The sequence below is a fragment of the Notothenia rossii genome, assembly GCF_949606895.1.
Source record: "Notothenia rossii genome assembly, chromosome: 2".
NCBI lineage: Eukaryota > Metazoa > Chordata > Actinopteri > Perciformes > Nototheniidae > Notothenia > Notothenia rossii.
The window spans coordinates 75,397,216-75,403,614 of NC_136904.1; positions in this window are offsets into that span (position 1 = coordinate 75,397,216).

The following is a 6,399-nucleotide window of genomic DNA, read 5'->3' on the forward strand; positions in this document are numbered from 1 at the left end:
GTGGAGGAAGCTCTTGCACCCTGAATAGTGTTTATCACCTTCTGAGGGATCCCCACTGTATTCAGATTGTACCGCTCACGGGCCAGGCCCACAGTGCCAAGCGCTCTGGGTGTGGGTGAAAGATCTTCCCCCCCGCCTGAGACAGTATGTCCCTGCGTAGTGGGAGCTGCCACGGCTGCCCGCACAGCAGCTGATATATCTCCGCCAGCCAGTACATTGCAGGCCAGTGCGGAGCTATCAGGATCAGTGTGTGGCGTTGTTCTCTCACTCTGGCCAGAGTTGGGGGTATCACAGCCAGGGGTGGGAACGCGCACAGAAGGACCGGAGGCCAAACGTGCGCGAGCGCGTCCACGCCTAATGGTGCGTTTAAATCGCGCGTTGAAAAGAACAGCTGACATTGAGCATTTTCTTTTGATGCGAACAGATCTACCGCGGCTCGGCCGTAACGCACCCATAGCTGACTCACAACCATTGGATGTAGAGTCCAGTCTGCATATAGTGGTGCACCTCTGGACAGCAGATCTGCCCGGAGGTTAATCACTCCTGGTACGTGCGTCGCTCTTAGAGAGAGGAGACGTCCGCAGCTCCATAAGATCAGTTTGCGTGCCAGCATGTGTAACTGGAGAGAACGCAAACCCCCTTGGTGGTTTATATACGATATTGTGGTCGTGTTGTCTGTCCTCACGAAGACATGATGTCCTCTGAGAAAAGGCAGAAAGCGTTTTAGGGTGAGGAACACCGCTAAAAGCCCCAGATAATTTATGTGTGACCATTGGAGGTCTCTGCTCCAGAGACCCCTTACAGGTCGACCTTCTTATATACCCCCCCAGCCCGTCAGACATGCGTCTGTGGTGACCACCTTCCGCGATAGGACAGCACCCATAGGCACGCTCCGTACTAGAAAAGTCGGGTGTAGCCAGTGGCGCAGTGCCATTACGCATTTCATAGTGACCATCACTCTCCGCGCGTCAAGGGCAGCTACCCAGCGCTGAAACTCCCTCATGTGTAAGCGTCCCAGTCGTACCACCAGGATGGCTGACGCCATGAGCCCCAGTAACCGCAGACATGATCTGAAGAGAACATATTTGCGTAGCCGGAAATGAGCGAGGCAAGGCACTTTCTGCTGACAGGCGGGCTGTAAAGGGCACCGAATTCAGGCGTAGGCCCGGGAAGAGTACAGTCTGGGCTGGGGGCAACATGCTCTTTCTGTGTTTATTACGAAACCCAGATCGAGCAGGTGTTTTACGAGGACATTCATCTGCGTAATAGCCTCTTGCTCCGACTGTGCGAGAAGCAGCCAGTTGTCCAGATAAGTTGCCAGGCGAATACCCTGTTGTCTTAACGGGGCTATCGCGGCTTCCGTACACCGTAAAAACACTCGCGGGCTGAGAGACAGACCGAAGGGAAGGACTCTGTACTCGTAACAGACACCCTGAAAGGCGAACCTCAGATATTTCCTTTGTGGGTAATATACTGGGATGTGGAAATACGCATCTTTCAGGTCGACTGATGTGAACCAGTCGTTTTGGCGCACGAGACGCAACAGAGATGTGTGAGTGAGCATTCGTAATTTGTATCTTTTGAGATATTTGTTCAGAGCTCTCAAATCTAGTATAGGCCGAATTCCGTTCCCTCCCCGTTTCGGAACGAGGAAATACTTGGAATAAAAGCCGCTCTGACTCTGTTCGGCGGGTATTATAGATATAGCCTTCTTTTCTAGTAGAGAGAAAATCTCTTGCTCTAGAATATGGGCCGACTCTCCCCGGGCTTGTGAATACAGAATGCCCGAGAAGCGGGGGGGATGACAGCGAATTGGAGCCTGTAGCCCTGTGTTACTGTCTTGAAAACCCAAGCAGAATCTGTGAGCATCTTCCACTTTTCGCTTCTTAAAGCGAGCGGAGGTGTCACATCTCTGTCGTCTGCCCTCTGTGTCTTTATTTGTTGTGTTATGGGGCCCTCTAGTGTCTGAACACGGTGGTACCCCAGGTTGACAACCCCGGCCGACCCTGCGCATGCGCGTGGCGGTGGTGCCTTCACAATCCCGTCTAATGTCCGCCTTTTGAGAGAGGCCGTAGCCGCTCTCAAAAGAGGGGTAGACGACAGACTGTTTATTGTTTTTCTTTTCGTTTTTATTGACTGCACCCTTGGCTTCAAGCCTGGAAACGACAGTGGAAAATGATTTATTAGGAAACAATAACGATGACATGTGTTTGTGTGACTTAAACAGGCAGCGGAACTTGCTGTCTTTGATGTTAAATCCATTTCCCTTATGGCGCGAACTTGAGGATGACGTTCTGGCATCACTTGAGGCGGCAGGAAGATGGGGGCATGATGGCACCCCGAAAACACATGAGCATCCAACACTGGAACGTGTTCTGGATATGGGGAACAGGGAACTTCCAGCTCTTTCGTTGAGGAGAGGAGAGGAGGCTGTCAGGCCGCCCGCTTCTTCTTCTTCGCCTAGTGGCTGAAAACCTGGGTCGGCTGTGCCTGAGCGGCAGCTGCCGGAACCGAAGATCTTCTTGGCCAGCTCATCCTCGCCTGGTGCCTGGGCTGGAGACCCGGGACGGGCTGTGGTCTCTGCTGCTTCGGTATCTTGAACCGGGCAGGACGTGGGACCGTTGAAGGTGGTGGCTGGACCCTTCGGGGGAGACAGAGCTGGAGAGCCTCGTCTTCCTTCTTTTTTGATTCGCATCTCTGCTGCATCGAAGCTAGAGCGGAGCCAAATATGCCCTCGGGAATAATAGGCATGTCCAGAACATCCTCTTTTTCCCGGTCTGGAAGGTTCGTCAGGTTGAGCCACCTGGCTCTCTCCTGTACCACCATAATTCCCAGTGCTTTGCCCGTGGCTTGGACTGCACAGCGCTGCACAAACAGGCAAATATCCTTGATCGCTGCGATCTCGTCCCTGACGGCAGGCTCAGGTTTCCTCGACAAGTCTTCGCAGAGCTCCGCCTGGTAGGCGGTCAGCAGCGAGGAGACGTTGAGTGCCCTGGCGGACAAAGCTGCGGCTTTATAGGCCCGTTCGGTCATCGCTGACTGAAAACGGTTTCACCTTTGCCGGTAGCGTGGGGTTCCTGCTCGGTGTCGAAGCCAGCCTTGGTTGGAGGGCGGCATGCGGAGCAGGCCGAGCCTCTCCATACCGTCACAGTCCAGGGAGGAGGCACCCTGGATTGGGGCCTTGTTGCTGAAAGGGCGGTCTCTCCACGAGACTGACACCTCATCCAGCATCTCCGGAAAGACTGGAAGGAGCTGCCTCTTCGTCCTCGCTGCTTGGGGCAATTGCTTCCCCTCGTAGCGAGATCTGGAGGTCTCCTTAGCCACTTCAGGCCATGGGATGTCCAGCCTGGACGCAGCGCGTTGACACACGGCCTACAAGTCCATACTTAGGCAGGGTGAAGCTGGTGTGCTTTCGCCCGGGAGAGCGGACATCGCTCCCGGCTTTGCAGCCTGAGCCGATGAAACGAAGATGTCATCCTCGTGCTCATCCGAGTCCGTCAGGAGGAATTCAGAGGCATCCTCTTCTTCCTCCATATAGTCCAACTCCAGGACATCCTCCGCGGGTGGAACCATGGTGAGGTCCAGTTGGGAGCCCCAGCTTGACACAGCTCGGGGCTCCGCTCTCACGGCTCTTGCCGCCACCGGACCCCAGCCTGACACGGCGCGGGGCTCCGGTTCAGCGGCTGCCGCTGTTATTGAGCCCCAGCCTGACACAGAGCGGGGCTCAATCTCTGCGGCGGACGCCTCCATGTCTTGATTGCCGGCCGGCGAATCAGCGGACATGAGGGGGTCCTGTCCCGACAAGCTAGCTTGGCGTGCTAGCCGTCGGCGGAGGCTCTTAATGGTGAAGCGGGCACAATGCCCGCACGAGCCGGGGTTATCGATAGCCTCCTGGGCTTGTTCCAGCCCGAGGCAGGACGAGCAGACCTGGTGTGAGTCTGTGCCTGAGATCTTAAACCTGCAGCCGCATAGCCGAGCCTCCGAGTTCCTGACTCCTCTGGTGTGAGGGAGAGAAGGGTCCATCTTTGTTTGCCGGGGTGTCGGTGTGGAGTGGACACGCTAGTAACAGGTACGTTACTGAGAAAAAAAATCCAACCTTGTCGTTAATCCGAAAGGAAAAAGCGACGGCGTGGATTTTATTCTTTAAAGAATATTAACTGGTGTGTTAATACCTTTTGTTTTTATCTCCGTCTCCTCTGGTGTGAGAGAGAAAAGAGAACGTCCTCGCTACCGTGGTGTCGGTGTGGAGGGAAGAAAAGCTAGCAACAGGTATGTTACTAGCTTGAAGAAAAAATCAAAGTTTACTGTAATTTCGAAAGAAAGAAGCGGCGAGGCAGATTACAATATTAACTGGTGTGTTAATATTGTTCAGTCTTCTTGCAAAGCAAAAAAGTAACCGGCAAGCGCCCGTCGACCGAATGTTAGCTTTGGGTTCAGTCTGTGGACCGTTAAGCTAGCCCGGCTACTGATAATTTGAGATGTGCTCTGAAGTAAGAAGAGGTGTTTGAATGACGCTGCGACGTAGCGCAAGCTACTTAAAGGGTTGGTGGATTCCCTGACGTAGACGTCAAGATCACCAGCCAATCAGGATTGGCGTAATGAGATTGATGCTTCTGTTTGCATACGCGTTGAGGCGCATCCCATAGTGAGACATCGAACGGAGTGTTATGAATGAGAACATATAAAATCACACAGCTCAGCTCACAAAACATAAAAATAAGTATAAAATCACATAAAAGATACAAACACAAAAAAAAACAGAATAAACGTAACAATTACAAAATAAAAACATAACAACAATCATATAAAAACAATAGATGCTATGGAGAAAAGGTGGGTTTTAAGACGGGATTGAAAAACAGACAGTGTGGGAGCCTGTCTGATTAGCAAGGGCAGGTCGTTCCACAGTTTAGGGGGGGCAGCAGAGAAAGCACAGTCCTCTGCACTTAGACTTGTTTTTGGCACCCTCAGGAGCAACTGATCAGCTGACCTGAGAATGCGAGTGGGGGTGTATCTGTGTAACAGCTCAGAGAGGTAGGGCAGGGCCAGACCATTGAGGGCTTTAAAAGTAAATAAAATAGTTTTTAAATGATTCCTCGAATGAATGGGCAGCCAGTGGAGTGAAGCTAAAATGTGGGAAATCTGCTCGTGTTTGCGTGTGCTAGTTAGGAGCCGTGCTGCTGCATTTTGCACCATCTGCAGGCGAGCAAGGGAGGACGCACTTATCCCAATATATAGTGCATTACAATAATCCAAGCGGGAGGTGACGAAGGCATGGATTACTGTTTCAAAAAGGTCACTATTTATAAAAGGCTTTATTTTGGCTAGCTGCCTGAGGTGGAAGAAGCTGTTTTTAACAACTGCCTTGATCTGGCTGTCCAGCTTGAGTTCAGGGTCCATCTTTGTCCCACGATTTGTGATGGTAGGCCTTGAGGACTAGTGGCCCAAGGATCCTAGGTCTATAGGAGTGGTCCGAGGGGCAACAAAAACCATAACTTCGCTTTTATCATCATTTAATTAAAAAAAGTTGCATGACATCCAGGACTTAATGTCTTCAAGGCAGTTTAACAGTGGTTTAATTTAGTGTGAGTCGTTCTTTTTAAGTGGCACATATATTTGGCAATCGTCTGCATAGCAATGAAAAGCGATGCTGTGCTTCCTAAGAATGGACCCAAGAGGGAGCAAATACAAGGAGAATAACAGGGGGCCTAACACTGAGCCCTGTGGAACCCCACAAAGGAGAGGAGCAGAAGAGGACTCAGAGTCCCCAAGGCTGACGCAGAAAGTCCTACCAATCAGATACGACCTAAACCATTCGAGGGCTTTGCCCCTAATGCCCAGCCACTGCTCCAAACGAGCAATCAGGATCTCATGGTCCACTGTATCAAAAGCGGCCGTTAGATCGAGGAGTAAAAGGATAATGCAATTTATCTGTAGATACCCCCAAAGTTTTTTTCTTATTCAAAAGAAGACCTTAACTTAAATGATTCTTTAATGTTTAAATAAAGCCTTATTACTTTGTTTGTTTGCACATCCTCCATCTTTGGATGCCCTGCACTAAACAGTTTTATTGTAGAGATCACTACAGTATCTTCTTGATATTTTCTATTCTATATTTCTATCATTGACCTTCTACTTTCCCCCTATTTTGTATGCTACTCTTAATATTTAATTGTTTTCACCAAATATAACATATTCAACCAAAAAAATTCAATAGCGTGCTTTAACCACTAGGGTTAAAATAAAATAACTGTCAAGTTTACAGTGTTAACACAATAGATTATACTTTCCAGTTTAATTTCCAGTTTAGTTTATGATGGATTTATGTGTATTATTAGTGTAGAACACTTATGTGTGTATAACATCTGAAGATGTGTAGTTTTATTCATGTTTTCACAT